Source organism: Bos mutus, chromosome 16, assembly GCF_027580195.1.
Source record: "Bos mutus isolate GX-2022 chromosome 16, NWIPB_WYAK_1.1, whole genome shotgun sequence".
NCBI classification, from domain to species: Eukaryota; Metazoa; Chordata; class Mammalia; order Artiodactyla; family Bovidae; genus Bos; species Bos mutus.
The window spans coordinates 13,696,111-13,722,180 of NC_091632.1; the positions used below are offsets into that span (position 1 = coordinate 13,696,111).

Genomic DNA, 26,070 nt, shown 5'->3' on the forward strand with positions numbered 1-26,070 from the left:
AAGGAACAACTGAAAAGAATAAAGAACTGAGATTCTGTTTTCCCAGGAAAGTTACAAACTCTTGGAAGGTTACAACACTTCAGTCAGGTCAGGGATACAGCCAGACAAAATGTACTTAATCTCAATCAATCAAGGAATCTCAAAACCAGAAGGAGCCTTCTGATTTCACCTGCTTTAAGTCTCCTCCTTCAAATCCCACCGGGACAGGGTATTCTCCAGACAGTTCTCTAGGGAACAGCACTGTGGTAGGGCAGGAACACCAGTGTAGAAATCTTTAAAATGGGGTCTACCCCTCAGGTGGGTCACTAACTTGCTGTGTCAATTTGGACCATGCAGTTACCTCTCAGTTCACCAGTCTAGACGATGCGGGAGGTGGACGGGAAGAGCTCTAGAACTCCTGCATAGGCCAACTTACTCTTCCTTATCTCCTAAGGGAGCTGAAATATATCACGGAAGCTATACCATTCAAATCTCAAACTCACATTCCAAAACGATTCCAAGGTGCACGGAAAGGAGATTTCCATTAAAATCTCCCAAATTCTATTAAAAAGCAAATAAACGTCATAAAGACATTTCTTTGAATGAAGACTTTGGTCTCCCTTACACAGCAAAAATCTAACAGCAGAATGACGCCCTTCGCCAGGCAGAGTGAAGGACTTGCCACTCCTCTAAGCACTGGACAGGTTCCAGCTCACTGTTTCCTCTTTGGTCCTCCATACCATTAATGACAACACTCAAGGGTCAGGTTATGTCACAGACAGAAGGAAAAAATGTAGAAGTTTCCTGGTGAGTCTGTGTCACCTCCTCCTGGACACACAGCTAATCACATTTCCCAGCCTCTTTCTATCTGGGTAGGTCTCTGGAACCAGGTCCAGCCAATGGAATTCGAGGTGGACGAAGTGTCACTTCCAAGCCAAGGAGATAAATGTAAGAATACTTTCTCTACAAGTTCTCTCTTCCCCAGGGCATGCCTTCTTTGAGGTCAGGTACTCAACATTCAAAAATCTAAGATATCTGGTATCTGGTCCTATCACTTCATGACAAACAGGTAAAAAGTGGAAACAGTGACAGATTTTATTTTCTTGGGCTCTAAAATTGCTGTGGATGGTGACTGCAGCCATGAAATTAAAAGATGCTTGCTCCTTGGAAGAAAAGCTATGATAAACCTATAAAGTGAAAGTGAAGTCGCTCAGTCGTGTCTGACTGTTTGCGACTCCATGGACTGTAGCCTCCCAGGCTCCTCCATCCATTGGATTCTCCAGGCAAGAATACTGGAGTGGGCTGCCATTTCCTTCTCCAGGGGATCTTCCCGACCCAGGGATTGAACCTGGGTCTCCTGCATCGCAGGCAGACGCTTTAACCTCTGAGCCACCAGGGAAGCCCATGATAAACCTAGACAGTGTATTAAAAAGCAGTGACATCACTTTGCTGACAAATGTCTATCTAGTCAAAGCTATGGTTTTTCCAGTGGTCATGTACGAATGTGAGAGTTGGATCATTAAGTAGACTGAGTGTCAAAGAATTGATGCTTTCAAATTGTGGTGCTGGAGAAGAGTCTTGAGAGTTCCCTGGACTGCAAGGAGACCAAAGAAGTCAATCCTAAAGGAAATCAACCCTGAATATTCATTGGAAGGACTGATGCTGAAGTTCCAATACTTCAGCTACCTGATGCAAGGAGCCAATTCATTGGAAAAGACCCTAATGCTGGGAAAGATTGAGGGCTGGAGGAGAAGGGGGTGAGAGAGGATGAGATGGCTGGATGGCATCACAGACACAGTGGACATGAGTCTGAGCAAACTCCAGGAGATAGTGAAGGACAGGGAAGCCTGCTGCAGTTCATGGGGTCGCAAAGAGCTGGACACAACTTAGCAACTGAACAAAAACTGAAGATGATAGACATACAGCATGGAGGGGGCCTGAGTCCCTTGGAGGTTATGTGGAATATAGCATCCCCCAAATCAGCTTGAATCCTATTGTGATGTCAATGAAAAAAGGAACCTCTTATATAAGCCACTGAAACTCTGGGGGTATTTGTGACAGCAGCTATCATTAGCCTTCTCTGGCAAATGAACACACAAACCATATGGAGCATAGCCTTGGCAATAAAAACCAAACAGGTTACCACACAAATTATTTCACTGAAGTATGGGTGGAAAAAAAGTGAAACTGAAAGTTTTAGTCGCTTGGTTGTGTCCAACTCTATAACACCATGGACTGTAGCCTGACCAGGCTCCTCTGTCCATAGGAGAGGAGGAGTGGGTAGCCATTCCCTTCTCCAGGGAATCTTCCCAACCTAGGGATTATTCTTTACCACTAGCACCACCTGGGAAGCCCTTAAAAAAAAAAAAAAGTTTTGTAACCATGAAATTCCCAACAGAAATAATCATTTCTGGCCCAGCATACACCTGCCAATACATAATAATGTATCTTACTAGGCAAAAGGGATTACAGAGCCAGGCGGTTCATCCAAACTGCTGACTTTGACAGCTTAGCTTTGCCATGTCCAGTATTCATCCCCTGGATCCCCTTTCCCTCCATGTGCTTTTCTCAAAAATCTTCCATGAAAAATGGTTGAGAAAACCCTCATATTAAGGTGCAATAGACTGATGATGGTAAATGGATATCCTCTCCCCCTAGGGTATTTGCATTTTAACAGAGGGAAACCAGCTTCCAATCGTGGAATTAAAAGTACCCACAGCCTGGATGAAGGAGATATTTTGGGAGGCAAAGAAGCCTTTTTGATGACTCAGAAATCAAACACATGTAAGCAGCCACCTACTCGCCACCTCCTCATAAGGAGGTTCCTGAAATCATCTTTCAAAGCAGCTCTACTCTGAAGCAGAACTCATTATCCTGGGCAAAATTGCCTTGTCATTTTTCCCTTACATTCAACCCAAAGCAACATTTATGGGGAACTGACTCTGTACTCCTTGTGCTAATGCTACAGGGAAGAGAGGAAAATGGTGCTTTGTCTTCTTGCTCACTATTGGGTCTACAGTGGCTGGCATGTGGAGGATGCTCGAGAGAAAGAAAGGGAAGAGGAAGCAAAAACCTGATTACTAATGAGAGGCAAAATACAGTTAGTGAAGAGATATTTCTACTTAATAGTCCCAGAACTTGGAGCTGAGCAGCAGCACAGAAGTCGTCTCAGCACCTCTGAGTCCAGCAGTGTCCTCTAGAGCTCCCTTAGGAATGGTCCTTCAGCCTGTCCTTGAACCCTCCTCTGAACCACTGCCTCTTGAAGATCTAATTCTGTGGCAGGCATTCATGGAGATGAACTACCAGGCTCCCACCACTTTTCATACTTTCTGTGTGCTCCACCTGCACTTCCTCCTTCCGCTCCACTCCATCCCTCCCCAGTGGCCACCACGTCACATGCAAGCCCTACCCACAGGCCATGCTATCCTCTGGCCGTACGCTCCAGGCAGCACAAGCATCCCACACATCGGACACACGCTTGCATCTCTGAGCCTGCTCAGACAGGTCCCTCAGCTCAGAAGGCCCAGTTTCCCAATTTCTGCCAGCTGGTACACTAGTTACCCTTCAGGTCTGCCACGATCCCCACCCTACAGCCTTCTCAGAGCCCCTGGAAGTCACAACCAGCCAGTCACCCTTCGGTGTGTTCACAGTATTCTGTATCCATCACTTTGCATTAAAGTTTCCTACAGCCAGTTCCCTTCCCCAGCTACGTTGGGAACTACATCTTCCTGAAGATAGAGGCCACTTGTTACTCATTTTCGAAACTTCTTACATTGGGTTCAATAATGTTCCTCCCTAAATTCAAGTCTTTCCCAGAATCCTCAGAATGTAACCTTACGTGGAAATAGGGCTACCCTTGCAGGTACAGTTAGCTAAAATGAGGTCATATTGGAAAATGGCAAACCCTGAATCCAGTATGACTAGTGTCCTCATCAGACACAGAGAGACACACGTGACTACGAATGCAGAGATTGGAGTGATAGGTCTTCAAGCCAAGGGATGTCAAGGATGACTGGCAACACCAGAAATGAAGAGAAGGGCATGAAAGAGATTCTTTTCTAGAGCCTCAAAAAGAGCATGGCTCTGCTGACACCTTGATTTTAGATTTCTAGCCTTCAGAACTGAGAGAGAATGAATTTCTGCTGTATTGAGTCACCCAGTTCTTGAGTCACAGCAGCCCTAGAAAACTAATGTATCTATACAAGCTTTAAAGCCAGCACCTTCTCAGAGAGGGTCTCAAATATTGTCTAAACTGAATTGAAGAGTTTGGCTTATGAGAGAATTTCTTATTTTCAGGAGCCTCTGGAACTATATAAAGCAAGCCTTTCCTCATTGTGTTATCTGTGTGCACACGGATGCCCAGTTACCCAGTTTTGCATTAGTTCCCTACTGCCCTAACAGCTGGAACTGTAGCTGTTTAAAAGCATTTCAAGCTACTAATTTGTTCTTTTTTCTTATTTGCCCAAAGCTTAGTGGGTTAGCTAGAGAGAATATTCCAAACTTAAAAACAAAAAACATTAGTATGCGAAAAACACGACAGCACCATTTGGGAGCGAGTCACACCTCCCCAGGGACTTCTCCCCCCGCGCCCCGCCTGCCCCAGGGACTCACATTCCAAATAGTTCCAGAGAGTTCATCAAAATTTTAAGGTTGTGAAGACCCAAGAATTTCAGGTTGAATCCACATGGCCAAAGGCCACTGAGAAAGAACCTAGGCTGGTAAGCCTCATCACTGAAGGCCAACACATGTGACTGGACGGAAGGCTTATGAAATCTCAGGAACCTCAGCTGTAGTGAATTTGGTGCAACTCAGATTGAAGCAGACATTTGGCAATTATCAGGTTCACTTGTGCATGAGCAAGCTTTGCCTATTTGCCAGGACTAAAGAAACCATTCTGCTAATTCCAGCTCCACTTTGCTTCCTCAGCTAGCCAAATTCACCAGTTTTTGGTTCTTTCATCTTTTTTTTTCTCTGTCATACACACAAAAAGTAACACTCTCACAGACTGATGACATTGTGTTACTAAAAAGAACAACTCTGTCTCACATTCTTGAAAAGTTTCCCCAGGCTTCCAAGTCTATGTGGTGAGCAAATTCCAGAGCAAATTCTGCAGTTAACTTTTTTTTTTTTTAAATTGTTTTCAACCCCACATTACCCATCATTACTCTTGTCCCGCACCTTCCTCCAGCTAAAGGTCTCATTCACATGCTTCCTCTGAGTCATCCGGGAACCTGTCATCATGCGTAGAAAATTCCCAGCCTCAGCATCTTCATGGACTGTTCCCACCACCTTCCTCCTTTAGTTGAAACTGGCTCTTACAAGCACCTTCCTTTTTCCCATCCTGGAGTTTGGAGTAGGGAGTTTCAAACTCCACATTTCATCTTCCAAATAAGAGTTGTTTGACACTCAAAAAAATAGAAAAAGAAGCCCCCCTTCTTTAAGATTCGTGTACCAAAAAACAAACAAAAAAAAACACTTAATAAAGATGCCCTGAAACTACCACACCTCCATAAAAAAAAAATGCATGCCCTTCAGCAATACCATTACCGTTATCTGATTACTGATAGGTAACATCTATCGAATGCTTACAAATATGCCAGAACTTGGGCTTAGTCTTTCATTTACTCTCCCATTTATCAAAGTCTCAGTCGCTCCTTTTCATTACCTGGTCACAGCCCACCTCCTGCTATCAGCAAGGGAAACTTAATGTTCAAGGGGGGAAAAATCATTCAACAGTCCAGCCTCTCTATTCCAGTGACTCTCACTTCCTCTCCATATCCCGCGCCTGGTTATCACTGGGAACTGCTTTATCCCTGAAAGCTTACACACCAGCATTCGACACAAGGACTACATATATTTCCATTCCTCCCATCCTTTCCTTTATCCCATCCAGCCTGCTCTTAGGCTTTTCTTTGATATCTCTATCCCCATCTTCTTTTCCCCCAACCATCAACTCTCCAGATTTTACTTCCTTTCCCATTTCACTAGACCCTGTGACATCATTTCACGTACCCCCTCCCACAACCCTCACCATCTCTCTCTCCCCTTGCCTTCCTATCACACTTGCCCTACGAAATGCAGCACCATATAGATTCAACAGCAGACACTGGGCTACTATCTCCATTCTCAGCTGGGACCTGTCCTTTTCCTCTTCCTCTAACAACACTCTCGTTCCCATCAACAGCTATTTCAAATCTTCACTACCCTTTTCAAGATACCACCTAACCCGTGCCTTCTTATTCTCAGCCAACATCACCTCCCCATTTACAGACAGAGCAGGGGTCGTAAGTATCAATTCTCATCCACATTCCACCTTCACAAACATGAGCATATGCAGTAGCACCATCCTTCCACACTGAATCAAAAGTCACTCCTCACCTATTCAGGAACCCCACCGCATCAACTACTTATTCTTCTCTTTATTCCCTTTCTTCATCTTCAAAACTCCCTTTCATAGACTCATTTCTGTTAAAAAAAAAATCATACTAGTGTTTCAAGTGCTATACACTTCTCCACTCTTTCTCTCCTGAAACCATAATCAACACACAATGGCTCAGATTCCTCATTTCCTAGTAATTTCTCAACCCACTGTACTCAAAAGTCCACTCACTCTACCCAGAAACTGTCTCAACAGTCACCAATCACCTTCTAATTGTCATACCTTCAGCGTTTGTCACCTGTAATGGGCATGTGACATTCTTCATGGCCACACAGGGTCCACACTGTCTTCCTATGTTTAGGGAATCACGACCTTACAAAGTAGACCTAGAAGCTGACAACACCATAAACCTTCCTTCTGCAGCTTCTTCTACAGCTAATTTGTGAGCACATGACCGAGAACCTGCCCATCAGAGACACCCATCCCAGTCACTGGATGGCATCCCATGGAGGAACTGTGCAGGGCCCCTTTTGCAAGAGTGTGGCAGCATCACCCAGGTCCCAGAGGCAGCAGAAACAGTTCTGGAATTGATACCCATGGTCCACTGATGGCCAGGTCAACACTGCATGTTTTGAACCCACATCCAATAGCAACAGCAGCGATACTCTCACAGAACCAGCTCTGCCACAAAGCCACCAAGTGTCCTCCTAGTTGTCCCCAAACTCTGAGTACACAACATCCTTGAACCCTCACTCCTACCACTATATGAGATGGACTCCCCTCTCTCGGTTCTCTCAATACCTCTCTTTCTAATGATTAACAGAGGCACTGCTCTTGGTCTTCTTCTCTTCCCAATATACTCCTTTCTCTGGGTCCATCAGTGTAGCTTTAACCACTATTTATATACTGCTGCTGCTGCTAAGTCGCTCCAGTCGTGTCCGACTCTGCGTGACCCCATGAACGGCAGCACCAGGCTCCCCCATCCCTGGGATTCTCCAGGCAAGAATAACATGCTGTAAATCCATCTTTCCAAACCAGACATTTCTCCTGACCCTAAGATCCTCTATGGGCATGTCACTGGGATATCCCACAGCTTCCTCAGCCTGCCACGTCTAACCCTCAGCCCAGCTCCTATTTCCCAACTTGGAGAATGTGCCTAACGTACAGTCTCCCAAGTGAAAAACTAAACATCATCATCTTTGCTGCCTATGCAAACTTTTCTTAACTGGAACATTCTTTTTAGAAGGGTGATGTTAAGGTGTATCAGTATTCCAAGCATAATTTACTGCCACTTGGATAATAGAAAAATATTTTCTTGTCTATTCATATAGCATCAATAAGATACTGGAATGAACATAGGTACTAGAATATACATAAGATATTAGAAACATGGATGATCCCAAGAAGGGAGATTCTTCATTGTAATATCCTTTTGAATGCTATTCCATATGAATTTTTGTTTACCATAAATTTTTAAAGATTAAATAAAAATTAAAATTTAAAATATGACCCAACACTGCTTAGACCCATTCAATGGCTTTCACCACCTTTTGAATAAAATTCCATTAGTTTAGCAAACAAAGGCCTTTGTAAAAATGTCATCTCGGACAGCTTCATCACTCACTGCTTCCCTCCCAGGCACGCTCTGCTTTCATCATATCAGATTATTTGTGGTTCCACAATCACTCTATCCCCTCACATCTTCACACATGCCGTTCCTTCTGCCTCAAGCACTGTTCTCCTGCTTGTCTGCCTGGCAGATCCCTACCCATCCTTGAGGACACTTCTCAACACCCATGTGGCAGGATGAGTCACATATTACTAAAATTCTGACTTATCAAGTGTAAAAGTAGTTTATCTTTTAAAATAATTAGAGTTCAAATCTATCCCAATAACATCACTGTCATCTTAATTCCAATTTTCTTTCTTGACCTGTGGGAAAAAGAATATAGACATGGCAACAACCTAGAAACTATGGATCTGAAGTCAACACAGGAGCCTAATCCACTCATTATGTTCATTTTCTGTGTCTACTGGTGAATTTTCTGTGTCCACTTGACTGGGACACAGGGTGCCCCGATATTTGGTTAAACATTATTCTGGGTGTGTCTGTGAGGGTGTTTCTGGAGTGAGATTAACATTTGAATCAACAGATTGAGTAGAGCAGATCACCCTCCCTAGTGTGGGTAGGCCTCACCCAGTCCACTGAAGGCCTGAATTGAACAGAACGTTGGATAAGGGCGAATTCGTGCTGACTGCTTTCAAGCTGCGACACCAGTCTTCCACACTCAGACTGGAACGTAACCACTGCCTCTCCTGGGTCTCCATCTTGCTGAGGGTGGATGTAGGGCTTCTCAGCCTCCATAATTACCATAACGCTAACTATATAGATAATATTTATTTATAACATATATAAACCCTACTGATTCTGCTTCTCTGTAGGACCTTGACCCATACAGGGTCTTAACAGGAGAAAGGTTGAGAACTGCCAATCTAAGACATAACACAAATCCATCTCTCCCCTGATGCCTTTCCTAACACCCATAGGCAGAGCTCAACATGCCCTGCACTAGACTCCCATGATTGTTCCTTGATTCACTCTTCCAATAAATACTTACTGAGCATCTACCATAAAGCAAACGTGGTTTCAAACACTGAAAATAGATCACAGATGGACCAGACCAACATCTTTACCCCTGTGGAACTGAGATAATAAGCAAAAAGAAATAGTACGTTATATGACAGTAAGATGAAAAGCAGGAAGTAACTTACTTACTTACTTAAGCAGGAAGTAACTAAGGAGTGCAAGGAAGTGAGGGTGGCAGAGTGTTAAATAGGACCGTGGAGAAAACTTCACTGAAATCTTGGCCTTTAAGTAATGATCAGTGGAGGCGAGAATGTGAGCCACCAGGGCATCTAAGAGAAGCGCGCTCCAGACAGGCATCTGTTCAGTTCAGTTCAGTCACTCAGTCGTGTCCGACTCTTTGCGACCCTATGAATCGCAGCACGCCAGGCCTCCCTGTCCATCACCAACTCCCAGAGTTCACTCAGACTCATGTCCATCGAGTTGGTGATGCCATCCAGCCATCTCAACCTCTGTCATCCCCTTCTCCTCCTGCCCCCAATCCCTCCCAGAGGGTCAGCAAGTACCAAATATCCCGGGTATGAAGGTCACATGGTCTTTATATTAGGCTGTCAGGCCCTTGGGATCAAGAAGCACACCTTCCATGGAAGTAATAGTTATTTTAATAAAAATAGCAATTTTATTGAGTACTTACTAAATGCCAGACACAATAAAGACTTTACAAGCATTATCACACTTAATCCTCATCATTTTGAGAGGTAGGTATATTATACACCCAGTTTACAGATGAAGAAACTGATAGAATCATTTGTCTAGAACGACACAGAAAGTAGCAGAGCTAGAATCTGCACCCTGATCAACCAACTCCTAAGATTATGCTTTTATCCCTCTGCTTTACAGACTCCACCTTTAATTTCCCATTTTTAGAGTTCTGGTTCCTCACAGATGGTCGATAAATGTTTATCAGATGGAAACTCACAATGAGACTTACTTGAAGGAGGAGGCCTAGCAGTCTGTTTTAAGGATTTACTACTTTATTAACAGAGCTTGGTTTGTCTGTTGTCTTTAAAACAGAGATGACTTCAAGAATAAATGTTTCAAGATAGTCCCACCACTCTGCAGATTCATTTCAACTGCATAATGGAATCAACTGGTTTCCCAGATCTCATCGGAAGCTACTCCCTGAAGCTTAAATGTAATTTGCTTCCCTTTCATTGCTTCAACATTTTACTTTCATCTCAGTTGACTCAGCAGACACTTCCTGAAAACCTAGTATAGAAAGACACAGCCCAGAATGACCAGTGATACAAAACCAGAGAACACACCATCACCTGCCCTCACGTTGTCCACAATCAGACCACAGAGAAAAGCAGCCTGCATGACCGCAGTGCAGCAAACATAAGCTAGCTGCCCCTATGAAGACTGAGTAAGCACAAGTCTGGTGGCCACACATAAAAGGACTTTTTTCCTAGTTCACTTAACAGCTGTGTTGACCATACTCAGGGGAAGGCTGTGGTTACCAAGTGTAGGGGAGCTTTTAGCCCGAAATGGGAGAGCTTGAAACCTTTCATTGCTTTAATCCAAGAATGCACCCAAAAGACACAGCTGCAGTCTCCTTAGAAAACAAAGGAAGTATAAAAATTCCACTTAAAACTATCCACTTTCCTTTTGTTTACAATTCAAACTCTAAAATAAACTGTGTATTTAATTGTGATATTATACCATCAGGCTCTTTTCCTCTCTAGAGGCTTTGAAAATTGAACTCTATCACTGGCCAAATAAAATCCAAAGGATATAGTGTACAGAATTTGGTTTTATCAAGCCATGTCTCTTTCTCAGAATAGTAATCTCAGGTTTTCCTCTACCAGGGAAGTGAAATAAACCCAAGTAGCCCAGATAGCCTAAACTGTACCTTCTGTCCTATGAAGCAGGCAAAAAGAATCATGTGTCTGCAACTCTGACACTGATGCAGAACTAGCCAAGCCTCCAATCTGCTTTAGGCTGATTTAAACTATCAGAGAGTTTAAGTCAAATCAATGGTGCAGGTGAAAATCCCAGTGGCTTACAGAAGGCTCATGTCTGTAGGAGTTTTCAGCACTGGGGCCTGAATAGGACACCAGTTCACTTATCACTGCCTGGCCAGAGCTCTTAACGCGAAACAGAGCCAATACTGTGAAAGCATCACCTTAACTAGAAACACGTGAGGGCTCGGTTGGGGCCTCCTGACCACGGGTAACAACACTCTAATTCACGCAGAGGAGAGGTGCAGACAATTTCCTGAGGAGTCTAATTCGGCTTAAAAGACACCCTCCCTCCCCAAACATGACCCATGTCGTTTTCATCCTCACTCCAAACCAAGCTTCAGATAAGAAGGTGGAAGCCCCCAGAAGCTATGAAGTAGCCCCCAACTGCGTAGCCTCATGTCAAGCACTGGGAATGTGGGTACAGCCTGGAGAGACCTGCACCAGGGTGGCGAGGATAGAAGACTCACGCGGCTGGTCTGGAGGTGGGCAAGGCTCCCCAGGTTTGGGGAGCTGGCAGAGCAAACTGCAGGCCAGCAGCCCACACGCCCGGGCCGAATCTGTGAGAACTGGGGCAGAAGTCTTCCCAGCGCTCAGGATCGAGCTCACCTGCCCTGGGCACCAAAAGCCCCAGGGTCAGAGCATCCTCTGAGGAGCTACATGAGCTGCTGGGCGCACTGCTGGAGGACCACAAGGGGAACTCAGAGCAGGGTCCCTGGGGTGGGCTACGAGGCGGGCTTAGCCTCAGGACACTTCTCAGTGTGACCAATACACGGACACAAAGAAAGGGACGGGGGAAACATGACCAATACACGGACACAGAGAAAGGGATGGGGGAAACAGACTCTAGGGAAGATAGTGTGGCCCTAACTTCAGGGATTCCTAGGTTGAAAGTAAGAATTCCCTTTTGGCTAGAAGGAGGGTCCGTGTTTCCCTTTCAATATTGTTCATGATTTTAACTCTATCACAAATAGATTGAAAACCCTCAAGGGCTATTCCACCTTGCAGCCTCAGCAGTGAGTGGTGACAGGATCATTCTAGACTTTTCCATCCTGGGAAGCAACTGCCATACACAGAGCTTCCCTCGACTACCTTCTGGCCCTCTGAGAGGAAGTCTCCGTAGGAATAATGTAAGGAAAAGTTATGGCTCCTTTTAAGAGGCTTCTGGTAAATTCAGAGTTCCAAACTTTCTGGAAGTAGGTGGAGGTAAGTAATCAGCATTCTGTGTGGTTACACTAATCAGTAACTACAACTTTGGGGAATAACAGGCCATGGAGAAAAGAAATTGTCTTCTCATTACAGGAAAATAAAACTACGTAGAGGAGTCTCATAAACACCCAGAGCCACATGTAAGACTTGGGCTTGGACCCACGTCCTGCTTCTGGCACACTCCTAAATATGACCCTGGTGGTCTACCCAACCTCTCTGAGCTTCATTTATTCACCTGTAAAGCATAGGAAATGCATTTGGCACCCCACTCTAGTACTCTCGCCTGGAAAATCCCATGGATGGAGAAGAATGGTAGGCTTCAGTCCATGGGGTCGCTAAGAGTCTGGCATGACTGAGCGACTTCACTTTCATTTTTCACTTTCATGCATTGGAGAAGGAAATGGCAACCCACTCCAGTGTTCTTGGCTGGAGAATCCCAGGGACGGGGGATCCTGGTGGGCTGCCGTCTCTGGGGTCGCACAGAGTCGGACATGACTGAAGTGACGCAGCAGCAGCAATGCTCCCAGAAAGTTTTGGTTGTTGGGACTTCCCTGGCGGTTCAGGGGTTAAAAATCCACCTGCCAGTGTAGGGGAACCCATAGTATGATCCCTGGCCCCAAAACTAAGATCCTACATGTTGCAATACAGCTAACCCCGCGTGCCACAACTACAGAGCCCACACCCCACAACAAGAGACACCACTGCAATGAAGCCCACACACCACAACCAAAGGGTAGCCCCTGCTCGCCGAACTAGAGAAAGCCCATGCGCAGCAACGAAGACCCAACGCAGCCAAAAAAAAAAAAAAAGTAAAGAAAAAGTATTAGTTGTTGTTACTCAAGAAATGGTCACCTTGCTCTCCTTCAGCTGTAAAAATTCAGCCAAAAAAACAAGAGAACCACAAAGGGGAGAAACTATTTGCCCTGGGCGAAAAGGAAAGGATATGGAAATGTCAGAAGTCACCACTAGATGGGAATTAATAAAGAGGGAAAGCAATACTCCCTCTCTGAAAAGTTGCAAACAAGCAGTCAAGTATATTAAACAGTCGAGGGTATAAGATTAAGGAAAGAGGCAGGGGGTCCCGGCCTTGTGCTTCTGGACTTGCAGAGCTACAGGGGTAAGTGAAAGTCAGCCTCACCTGATATTGGGCTGCAACCCACAGGCCGGCAAGCCTTGTAACTGCCCAGCGTCAAGACCAAAGAAGCAGCCCAGAGACCGCAACAGAGACATCAGTGGATTATTGGACAAGGGGCTCTTACACAGCTGAAGCAAAAGATCCTGGAGGGACACCCCACCACACCCAGCAGGCAGTCCACAGAACATGGTGGCACCTTAGGCTACTATTTACAGGGGGAAGTGACGTCAGGCTGGCTCATCAGTTACCAGGGAAACCACCTGGGGCACGTCCCTCACAGCCCCTCAGGTTAATAACCATCACAAGGGCAAATGTTTCCCTTTAATAAACTAGCAGGTGGAGCTGTTTGGGCCCAAGGATGAGAACAATCACTAGCTGGGCCAGGGGCAAGCACGTTTGTGTGAGTAGGGTACAGGTGAAGTGGGGACTGGTCAGGCAGGGGCTGTAAAAACAGCAAGAGAACAGCCATGTTGAGGTGCCTGGCCACACACCTGATAAGAATACGAAAGCCCAGGGATATCTGGAAAACTACTAGAATTGTCATTTACACCTAGGTATTTGTATTCTAAATGCTCTTTACAGATCTGGTACTGTGACTACAATGATTAGAAATCATTAAAATAACAAATATGCCACTTAGAAGTTTATTTTAATGAAAAAGTAGTGTATAGACCCCAACCTGCCAACCCCATCCTGCTAAGTCATAGCAAATAATAACCACAATAATTTATGAAGCATTTGCAGTATGCCAAGCAGTTCTAATTCTTAGTCTTACATGTATTATAACTCACTTGACTCCTGTAACAATCCTATAGGATAAACAGTATAATTTTCCCTGTTACATATAAAGGTATGGATTTTTCAAAATGAATTAACTGATGGGCAAGCAGCCAGGAGGGTGATGAGTTACAAGCAGATTTCAAAAACAAGCAATGAAATCAACCTCTTCTGCGGCTGTTCCAAAGATGCAACCAGCATACTCCTTTCCTCTTTTTACTCAGGAAGTCCTCCCGCAAAGCCAACCCGGCCACAGTAGGAGTAGCCTGTAGACCGTCATCTTCTCTACTAGCAGCGAGAAGGCTGTGGGTACACATAGCAAGTAGCAGAATGAAGAAATAAAAACAAAAGCAGTGGTAGAATAAAAAGATGATGTTCCTTCCTTAAGACCAATGACACGAAAAAGCTTAGGATTGAGATGGGCTGCTTTTGTACGGACTGAGGACTCGGCTCATAAAAGATGACCTGCAGACAGACACGATGGCATCTCAGGACTACCCAGGGTAGTACCTTATGCATGATCCTTAAGTGAAAGTCGCTCAGTCATGTCTGACTCTCTGCGATCCCATAGACTACAGCCTGCCAGGCTCCTCTGTCCATGGAATTCTCCAGACCAGAATACTGGAGTGGGTAGCTGTTCCCTTCTCCAGGGGATCTTCCCAACCCAGGGATCGAACCCAGGTCTCCCACATTGCAGGTGGATTCTTTACCGTCTGAGCCACCAGAGAATCCCACGATCCCTGGAGACTCCTTGAATAAGGGCTCCCCATACATCACAGGCCCAGGGACAGGAAGCTGGCTTCCATTCTTTAGATGCAGTTTATTATTCAAATCACTTCACCAAGGCCACTGATGCCCAGAGAGGGGAGAAGACTTACCCAAAGCCCAGGGGACAAGCTGGGGCCACTTTGTAGGTCTCCTAGGGTTTCCAGGTGGCACTAGTAGTAAAGAACCCACGTGCCAATGCAGAAGACAGACATGGGTTCGACCCCTGGGTCAGGAAGATCCCCTAGAGGAGGGCATGGCAACCCAGGAACCCACTCCAGTATGCTTGCCTGCAGGATGCCATGGACAGAGGAGCCTGGCGGGCTACAGTCCATAGGGTCTCAAAGAATCGGACACGAAACATGTATGCACACAGCTCAGCTGGTTCACAGAGCTATACTGAGGCTACTGCAAAACAATTCACAGGGACAGCTCTACAAGTGAGTGCTGGTGGCACTGGTAATATTTAGAGACGATTTTTAAAGTCGCGAGGCATTTACAGACAATAACTTGAATCCCTCTGGTGATAGGACACAGTGCCATATTTATACAGAACAGAGTTTCAGCTGCAAAAGCCTCCAGGCAAGCGAGCAGAGCCATGGTTCTCCAGCCCAGAAAGCAGGTGGCCAAAGGAAGCTGCCAAAGGGTGGGGCCACTAAATGGCCCATATCTAAATTCGGGATACAAGCCTTGCTCCAGAGTGCTGGGATAACAGATCTGTGGATCAGGAGGGGATCCCAAGGATCACAGCTCACACCCAGCATCTTACAGGCAAGAAAACAAAGGTGCAGGGAGTGCTCACTGCACGGTGTCTGTGAAGCAAGGACTCCTCAGTCTCCCCTCCCCAGACCCCGGAAACCTCAGACCTACCTCTGTCTCTAACACATACTACCTCCTTCCCTGTTTCATGTTTCTCCAAAGCATTTATAGCAGTTCCTCCTTATCTGTGAGGATACACTCCAAGACCCCTGGTGAATGCCTAAAACTGCAGACAGTACCAAACCCTATTCAGTCAACCCTTAAACAACACAGGGGTTGGGGGTGCTAATCCCCCAAACAGTCAGAAATCTGTGTGTATCTTTATGGTTGGCCTTCCACACCCACAGTTCCACATTGGTGGGTCCAACTGGCTGCGGATTAGGTGTTGTGTTATTCGCTCTATCAAGTCTGACTCTTTGTGACCCCATGGACTGTAGCCCACTAGGCTCCTCTAGTCCATGGAATTTTCCAGGCAGGAATACTGGAGTGGGTTGCTATTCCCTGCTGCAGAGGCTCTTCCTGACCCAGGGATCAAACCAGGGTCTCCCGCAATGAAAGTGGATTCTTTACCATCTGAGCCACCAGGGAAGCCCGTAGATTGGGTAGTACCGTAGTACTTATTTTTCAAAATCTGCATGTAAGTAGACCCATGGAGTATGTAGGGGAGAGCAAATGAGTCAAGATGGGACTGTCAGGCTCTCTCGCCCACGGCCTCTCACTCTCACCCCACGTGGTGTAAATCCACGGTGACGTGACAGCTGAGAGCACTCAGAGCACTGCGCATGCACGTCACGATGTACTCTTTGGCCACGGGCCACTTTTGTTCTGAAAACATATATAAGCTCCACCTGGAAAGCCCTTGAGGCTGCATTATGGCTGTGTCCGCCGGGTCAGCCACAAGAGAATACAGCGTGTCTGTGGCTACTAAGGCTGCAAGTGCCAGTGAGGAGAGAATAAACATGTCTGCAGTCTCTGCAGACCCTTGAGTTTTCTTCCAGCTTCCCATTCACTCCTTGTCTACCCTGAGTTCAGCAAGCAGTGAGATGCAGCAAGACAATTGGTGTCATTGGCAGGATGATACAGCAAGACACAGTTCAAATCCGTGTTGATCAAGGGTCAACTGTATATGTACTATATTTTTTCCTATACATAGATATCTATGATGAAGTTTAATCAGGCAGTTTAGAAATTAACCAAAATGCCAGCATCGCTGCTCTTGCGCTTTGGGCCAACATTATGTAAAATAAGGGTTACGTGAACACAAACACTAGGGTACCATGATGCTATGACAACCTGTCTCCTGAGACGGCTACTAAGTGAGTAGCAGGTAGGATATTCTGGACCAAGGGATGACTCATGTTCTGGGTGAGACATAGCAGGATGGCATGAGATTTCATCACACTCCTCAGAATGGTGCACAATTCAGAACTTAAGAAGCACCGTTACTGGAATTTTCCATTTAATATTTTTGGACCACAGTTGACCAAGGGCATCTGAAAATATGGAAAAGAAAACCACAGATACGGAGTAGGAATAGAGTAGTACTTTATAGGCTTTGCATTTAATATACTCTAGGCTTTACGTTTATTTACTGGCTGCCTCCTTCTCCACTCCCTGTACTAGAAGGTAAACACAATGCTAAGGGCTCTGCTATATCATTAGCATGAGGAACACAGCAGCAGGCTCTCAGTAATGATTGGTTGAATGGATGAATACTCTGCATCCACTGAGCACTTAAGAATTTATAAACTATTTCCACAAACATTATCCTTTGTGGTTTTCATTTAATCACTGGAAATGTCTTAGAAGAATCGCACCACGAAGGTCAGACTTTATATCTCCCCGTGGTGTGGGAGCAGGTCCTGGTGGCTTGAGGCAGGGCTTGTACTTTCCTGGAGGAATTAGGAAGCACTGGGCCAGAAAGCAGCCCAGGATACCTGCTGATCCTAGAGGCCTGGGTGCAGAGCAGTCTGCCCAAGGGAGGCAAGGTGACCTGCCCCTCCCTGGTGAAAACCTGGAGGCAAAACTACATTTCAGATTTGTAAATCCTTTTCCATTTGCTTCACTGAGGAGCAAAATAGGACACTAGTTTGGGAAGCAGAACAGCCACTGGGCCACTCCTGGCTTTAATGACTCCTAATTACTCAGCCAGCTTGAGCTGCAGGATACAGAGCACTGCCTTCTCTGGGGCATCCACTCCAACCCAGCAGGCAGATCGCAGAATAAACAAAGGAGTATCAGGTCCCCACACTTGTGTTTTATTCCCCACATGGACTATTCTCAACCGGTGGCTAAAACTTTCACCCTTTCTCAATAAAAACCAGCTCAAACAGCACCTCTTGAAGGAAGCCTGGTCTGAATCTACCCCTTTCCCCACCCCATCACCACCCACTCTCTATAATCAATCTTTTGTCATTGAATTCCCACAGCATTTGGTACCATTATTACTACATTCGTCATGCCCTAATGTTTTGCTATCTATCTTGACCTCCTCTTACATATATAAACTCTTCCTTAGCTACAGAATGTATCACCTAGATGTATCTCTGAGGCATCCAGCACAGTCCCAGCACATGGCAGACACACAGTGATTGATCCCTGAATGAATAAGCAAACAATCAGCTATTGAGGAGGATGATAAGTTGTGCTTCCCACGTGGCACAGTGGCAAAGAATCCACCTGCCAGTGCAGGAGACGTAGGTTTGATTCCTGGGTCAGGAAGATCCCCTAGATTAGGAAATGGCAAGTCAGTCCAGTATTCTTGCCTGGAAAATTCCATAGGCCAAGAGCTTGGCGGGCTACAGTCCATGGGCCGCAAAGGGTCAGACACAACTGAGTGCCTCAGCAAGCACGCACATGCCAAGTTTTGGCTAAAACCCTACCATATCCTCAGCCTGCATCCATCCAAGGCTCTCTGACTAAATCTGACCCACCCATTTCTACCACCTTACACTATTTTTATCAAATTATCCTGTTGCACAAATATCCATGTATTGGTATTCTAAACTGACTGCCTCTTTGAGAATGCACTACCCTCAAAATATGTCAAGAGTCTACAAAGATTACTTACCAATAATGGACATTAACAGATGGAAAAAAATCTAAAATGCAAAAATCCCTCATTTTGGAATGCTGGATATTACCTTTGTTTGGATCCTCCTCGTCTCTCACTCCCCATGTATGAGCAATTGTACAGTTCTACTGACTGTACCTCTACCTGTCCTGGAACCAGTCCAACCTTCTCCATCCTTACCCACATGGCATCTGTCACCTGGATTGCTGCCCCAGCTGCCCTAACTGGTCCCGTGCCTCCAAGCTCACCCCGATGTAATTCCTCCTCCATGCTGCAACTCCCCTGTTCTCTCTGAAAGGCAATTCTGGTCACACATCTCTCCAGCTCAGGGTTTTTAACACCCCCACTCCAGTACTCTTGCCTGGAAAATCCATGGACAGAGGAGCCTGGTGGGCTGCAGTCCATGGGGTCGCTAAGAGTCGGACACGACTGAGCGACTTCACTTTCACTTTTTTCTTTCATGCACTGGAGAAGGAAATGGCAACCCACTCCAGTATTCTTGCCTGGAGAATCCCAGGGACGGCGGAGCCTGGTGGGCTGCCGTCTATGGGGTCACACAGAGTAGGACACGACTGAAGTGACTTAGCATTAGCATGCTATATAGTCTGTGCTCCCCAATGGGGCACACAAGGCCTTGGCCATCTGTGCCTTACCTGCCCCTCCTGCCTTCTCTCTCCCCACCTTCTCACACACCTACACTCCAGCCACGCTGTGTGCATGCCTGCTAAGTCGCGTCAGTCATGTCCAATTCTTTGTGACCGCATGGATGGTAGCCCACCAGGCTCTTCTGTCCACGGGGTCTCCAGGCAAGAATACTGGAGTGGGTTACCATGACCTCCTCCAGGGGATCTTCCCCACCCGGAAATCGAGCCCGCGTCTCTCCTGTCTCCTCACTGGCAGGCGGGTTCTTTACCACTAGTCCAGCCACCCTGAACGACTTGAATTCGTCAGGTGTGCCAGGTCTGTGTCACCAACCCCCTGTCACGTAGACCGGTCCCCTTGCCTGAAATGACGTGTTCTCCCACTGTCCTCTTCACATGCCTCTTCACCTGGTCAACTCCCAACTCGTCCTTCATCGTAAGACTCTTCCCTGAGCTCCCAGCCAAGGCGGCCTACTGCCAAGCGTCCAGATGGCACCCCCACCGACTCACCGTGTGACTATCACAGCCAGCTTACCTGTCCCCTTGCCTCCCATACGTGGCTTAGCTTCCTGACGGCAAGTGCCCTGGCAGTTTCAGAATCCACCTGGCCCTGTGCCTGGTGCTAACAGGAACCCCACAAATAACCACGGAAGGACTTTGGAAATTAGATCAGCCTCCGAGGAGGCAGCTGCTGAACGAGGGTGAGAACACCAGTGTGTACGTGTGTGTGAGTCCTCAGTCATTCAGTCGCGTCCAACTCTTTGCGACCCCATGGACTGTAGCCCGCCAGGTTTCTCTGTCCATGGAATTTTCCAGGCAAGAATATTGGAGGGGGTTGCCATTCCCTTCTGCAGAGGATCTTCCCAATCCAGGGATCAAACCTATGTCTCCTGCATTGGGAAGCAGATTTTTTTAACCACTGTACCACTTATTATGCTCCCTACCTACAGTTCAATCCCTACCCCATTCATACACTGGAGTTCTGAAATCAAATTTAAAACAAATCTAAATTCTCCCCCTTAAAATAAATAAAAGACAAAATAAGTCATATAATTGACAGTACTGGTCAAAGGGAAGAAATGGGGCAACCGATATATGCAACAATGGAATAAGTAAAAGAATAAAAATAATTTACATTAACTTTGGAAAATTATACAATTATCAGTACAACAACTGTAAAATAAAATGAATAAGGGATTTGGGATCAGAAATCCTGACTTGTGATATCTGTATAACCTTGAACTTGTCACTCAATCACCAAGTCTCCCTCTTCTCACATGGGTTGTTGTGATAAAACAATGGATATAAGGCACTTCTACATTTTTAAAGCACTATACAAATACAAGTATAGTGTATTTGTATAAATACACTATTGTATAATGAATAAATACACTATTGTATAATGAATAAAGCACTCATTCAAATTATAATTATGATGACTATTGCAGAAAAATGTTTATGACACAGTAAGAAAAGTTGTATACAAATATGTGTACAACTGTGTAAATTATGTGTGAAAGTGTTAGTTACTCAGTTGTGTCTGACTCTTTGTGGCCCTATGGACTATAGTCTGCCAGGCTCCTCTGTCCATGGAATTCTCCAGGCAAGAATACTGGAGTGGGTTGCCATTCCCTTCTCCAGGGGATCTTCCTGACCCAGGGATCGAACCCAGGTCTCCTGCATTCAGGCAGATTCTTTACCACCTTGCTGCTGCTGCTGCTGCTAAGTCACTTCAGTCATGTCCGACTCTGTGCAACCCCATAGATGGCAGCCCACCAGGCCCCTCCGTCCATGGGATTCTCCAGGCAAGAACACTGGAGTGGGTTGCCATTCCTTTCTCCAATGCATGAAAGTGAAAACTGAAAGTGAAGTCGCTCAGTTGTGTCCAACTCCGAGTGACCCCATGGACTGCAGCCCACCAGGCCCCTCCGTCCACGGGATTTTCCAGGCAAGAGTACTGGAGTGGGGTGCCATTGCCTTCTCCACTTTACCACCTTAGCCCCCCCAAAATGGAGGACGTTAGCATTCTTCAACCCAGAGAAGACCACCCGAGGCTGGGTTAAAGGAACCAGAGAGGCTCATTAGGAGACCACCTGAGGTCAAATGAAAGGAATGCAGGCCCTACACACACCCCGATCCGTGCAGCAGCCCTGCCCTTGAACCAATGCTATAAAATTCCTCATCAAATACCCTGGGGTTGGGCACGAGCCCACGGTGTTACCCTTTGCCTGGCAAAGCAATAAAACTATTCTTTTCTACTTTACCCAGAACTCAGTCTCCAAGATTCGATTCAGTACTGGTGCACAAAGGCTACTGTCAGCATCGTGACCAATTTCTTCAAGACCAAGCCCTAGGCTCACCTTCTCCTGGGAGTCTTCCCTGTGTGACCACAATCCAAACAGATCACTCTTTTGCTTTGTTATGTAGTTTGACTATAGTTTAAAAGACAAACAAAAAAACACTGTTCCCAATTGCTACATCCCAGTGGGTTCTCTCTCCCAACAGGACAGCAAGACCGAGGGCAGGACCCACGCTTTCTGCTACCTTTCCACCTGCCACAGTGCCTCCTTGAAGCCTTCACAAACGCTAGTTGAATAAGTGGTGAGAAGAGCATCCGACCAATGAATGCGGTGCTCCAGGTTTATGCTGTTGATTTCAGTAGAGATACGATTAGCACTCTCTGAAGATCTGCCACAATGAGCCGTATCATCCATTGTAATTGTTCATCTGGTCATTATTTTGGCACATTCCAAGCTGCAGTATAAGTAATTACATTCTGTGCACAGAGCCACTCACCTCAATTACAGGCCTTGGCAACTACATTACGAGATAACATTATACAGAGAGGCTATGAATCAGTTGGCTGGGTACAGGGAGGATTTTTAAAAGAAAGAACAGTGAACCAACCATGTAAAGCCTGCTTTAATCAAATACAGTATTCTTCTGAAATCAGAAGTCAGCGAGGAAAAGATTATCAAGCTACACAGACACAGAACAAGAATGAAAACAGATGTGATGAAATAAAGCTTGTATTTTAAGGCAAGATGAGAAAAATTTAAACATAAAATTTTTCTCTGCTCCCTTGGGCCCCCACCTTCCCTCCCAGTGTGCATTAATTAGCATTTGCATTATGCATTAACCAGACCTTCCCAACAGCAGAAATACCTGTTCAACCATAAAGATCAACTCTTATTCTGGTGCCAACCACATAACTCCTTAGAAGATAACATTCCTGTCTTAATCCTATAAGGGGTCATCATGACCCACCACTCACCTTGTATGTGTAGACACCTTTGGTAAGCTTTATACATAACGACTATATATCATTTCCCTTAAAGATAGCAATGGGTGCAGAGCAGGCTGAGTCAGATGACTTACGGAAATACAGCACTGTATCTAACGGAAGTTCTTAGCTTAAATACTTACAGCTTCATTAATGCTACTAGCTATATTTCTTCTACTCTGCCTCTTTTACAAGATTATCGGTTCTTGCATTGCCAAATGTGTGACTGAGCCTCCAATAAAAATAAGGATGACTAGGCAACTTGAAATGATCAACCAAATATATAGTTCTATAAGTTCAGTGATTATAATAACTTGACTCTGGATAAGGGAAGAAGCAACAAGAGGGAGCCACTTCCCAGACCATAACAGACCAGTAAAACCAGCAGTACAAAAGCTGTTGGCTGCTGTTAACAGGGCCTTGTCCAATAATAGCACATTGAGGGACCTATCAACAAAATCCTTGTCTGATCTAGAAATACACATTCCTAGCACTGAGGGGCAAACAGGTCATGAAATGCCTCCCAAACCCTGGTCAAAATTATGGCCAAAAAGGAAAGGAAGGTAAAAATAATGAATGTTGGCCATCCGCCAGCTCTATAAGAATCCAGTCGCTGACCACTGCAGTCACTGACCTATAACACACCCTGAAGGGAATTAAGGGTGAAGATCAGAATAAGACATGGGAAAACTGGAAAAACTAGTCCTCAGAGACTTAGATGTTTTCAGAAGAAAATTTTATGAATCCAGTTTCTCGCATCTTCCAATACTCAAAGTGGACGTGTTAGTCGCTCACTTGTGTCTGACTCTTTGCAACTCCATGGACTACAGCCTGCCTGGCTCCTCTATCCATGGGGTTCTCCAGGCAAGAATACTGGAGTGGGTTGCCATTCCCTTCTCCAGGGGATCTTCCCGACCCAGGAATTGAACCCAGGTCTCCTGCACTGCGGGGGGATGCTTTACCATCTGAGCCACCAGGGAAGTCCTGCCACACTCAGAAAAGCACTAAAACCATTAACCAAAATGTCTGTTCCTCACAAACAGTAGGAACCTTCTACCAAGATGTCTCCTTGACTGTGTGCATCCCCCTCATCAAACTCACATATAACGGCCTCCCCCACTACTTCTTTGGAACAGTTCTCAGAGCCCGCTGAGAGACTGTCTTCCAAGTTAAAATCCTCCAGTTGGCTTGAATAAAATTTGCCGTTCCTTTCTTAGATTGACCATTGACGAATTTTTCTGTCAACAAGTGTGTAAGGAGGGCCGTTTCTTCCCCTTGTGTGTGCCCCTGTGAGTTTTGTGCTTAGTCGCTCAGTCGCATCTGACTCTTTGCGCCCCATGGACTGTAGCCCGCCAGGCTCCTCTGTCCATAGGGATTCTTCAGGATATACTTCTTCAAGAATACTGGAGTGGGTTGCCACACCCTCCGCCAAGGGTCTCCCCCATCCAGGGATCGAACCTGGGTCTCCCTCATTTCAGGCAGATTCTTTACCATCTGAGCCACCAGGGAAGCCCAAGAATACTGGAGTAGGTAGTCTGTTCCTTAGGGGATCTTCCCGACCCAGGAATTGAACCAGGGTCTCCTGCATTGCAGGTGGATTCTTTACCAGCTGAGCCACCCGGGAAGCCCCGTGTGTACCCCTAGATCCAGGTAATAGAACTCCTAGAGAGCGCCACCTACTGCTCAGCATGGGGAGTGCGAGCAGGAAGCTGACAGCTGCTATTTCTCACTTTCCAGTCTCGAGTTGCTGTTTGGTTGCTAAGTCGTCTCCGGCTCTTTGCGACCCTGTGAGCTGCAGCATGCCAGGCTTCCCTGTCCACTGTCTCCCAGAGTTTGCTCAAATTCATGTCTGTAGAGTCAGTGATGCCATCCAACCATCTCATCCTGTAGCCCCCTTCTCCTCCTGCCTTCAATATTTCCTAGCATCAGGGTCTTTTCCAATGAGTTGGATGTCTGAAGGGCAGGTTCTAAACAAGTACCAGAATGTTGATACTACATACTGAGGCTAATAACTAATTTGCCAAATACTGTGCTAAGTGCTTTATATGCATCATCTCATTTTATCTTCATAGTGATTCCATGAAATTGGTTCTTTATTCCATTTCAATAAAGATGCAGGAACAACTGGTTTGAAACATCTACTTACTCAGTGGTCCCAATTTGTTAGGAACTGTGCAAGGCCCTGGGGACCCAATGTTAAGCAAATAAAACCAGCTCTACCTTCATGGAGCTTACCTTCTAGTGGGAGAGGCAAAAAATGAGGGGTGGAAAAGAAGTTTAAAAAGTAATAGCTAAATGTGTAAAGTTCTATAAAGCACATAAATTGGTTACATGGGGAAAGGACCATTTTCAATGAAAAGGGAAGAGGAGTTTCCTCAGATACCCTCACACACAAAGCGAGAATCTCCGTAGACTCCAACAGGACACTCAGAAGGGCTGGGAACAAGACCGAGCCTCTCTGTTAGCAGGACTGTTACGGAAGAGCCCCTTATAGGTGTGCAGTGTGCAAAAGGGAGAGACCTATGCCTGGGGAAATCCAGAAAACTGGGGAAACACAAAGGGAAATACAGATAGGGTTTGGAAAGCACAGGATCCATTGGAAAAAGTGAAACGGAGACCCTTATGTTAACCTACAACAGAACATTCTTGACGATTTTACCATTTGAACCTGGTACGCGTAATTTATGTACCAGGGCAGGACTGCCGTGATGATGCTGCCAGATGCTGTGACACCTGCTTGTAACTTGTGGGATTAAGCTGTCTGGCAGAAGCAGTTTCTTTCAGACGTTCTGCTGGTCACAGTTCTAGGGTTAATGGGATAAGCCTTCCTCAGACATAGAAATGGAATAAAATGGGATATTGGTCATGGGATAAAGACCAGCAGATTATGCTTTTTCTATAATGGTGTAATTTTATTAAAATATCAAAGCAGCATTATAACTTTTGACTAGTTATTGTATAGGCTGTTCAGGGTAAGGGAAAAAGCAACAGAGCCACCTTGATACAAGCAGAATAGCTCCCCAACGGACTCAGGCTCCCTCCCCCACACTCTCTTAAAATGAAATCAGCTATATGTCATACACTGTATATGCTGTATGTACACTACATGTGCATGTATGTATACACACACACACACTATATATAGAAAGTCCCCTACATACGAAACTTCCAGTTGTGAACTTTCAAAGTTGGGCACGCGCATGCCATCAGCATCAGGCGCTGTGACACTGCAGCCCGGCCTCCGTCCCCCGCTGCTGACGCTCCTTCTGCCCTACCGTCTCCCACCTCCTCTCCCTTCTCCAGTCAGTAACTGTTCTTGCCCACTGCCAGCTCCTGGATGCCAGCTGTTGGACTGTCCTGCTATACTTTTCAAGGTACTATACTGTAAGATTTAAAATCTGTCTTTTGTTTGTTTTTTATATATTATTCAAGTAAAGAGTATCATAAGACTATTACAGTACAGTA

At 45.7% G+C, this 26,070-nt stretch overlaps 1 protein-coding gene and 1 non-coding gene across 2 annotated transcripts in view; both read right to left on the reverse strand.

The window, feature by feature from the left end:
* KCNH1 (potassium voltage-gated channel subfamily H member 1) overlaps positions 1-26,070 on the reverse strand; it is a 377,358-nt gene that overhangs the window by 250,393 nt on the left and 100,895 nt on the right. The gene's annotated exons all lie outside the window — the stretch shown is intronic.
* TRNAR-GCG (transfer RNA arginine (anticodon GCG)) lies at positions 1,307-1,378 on the reverse strand. Its single transcript has one exon. It is a non-coding gene; the product is annotated as a tRNA-Arg (tRNA).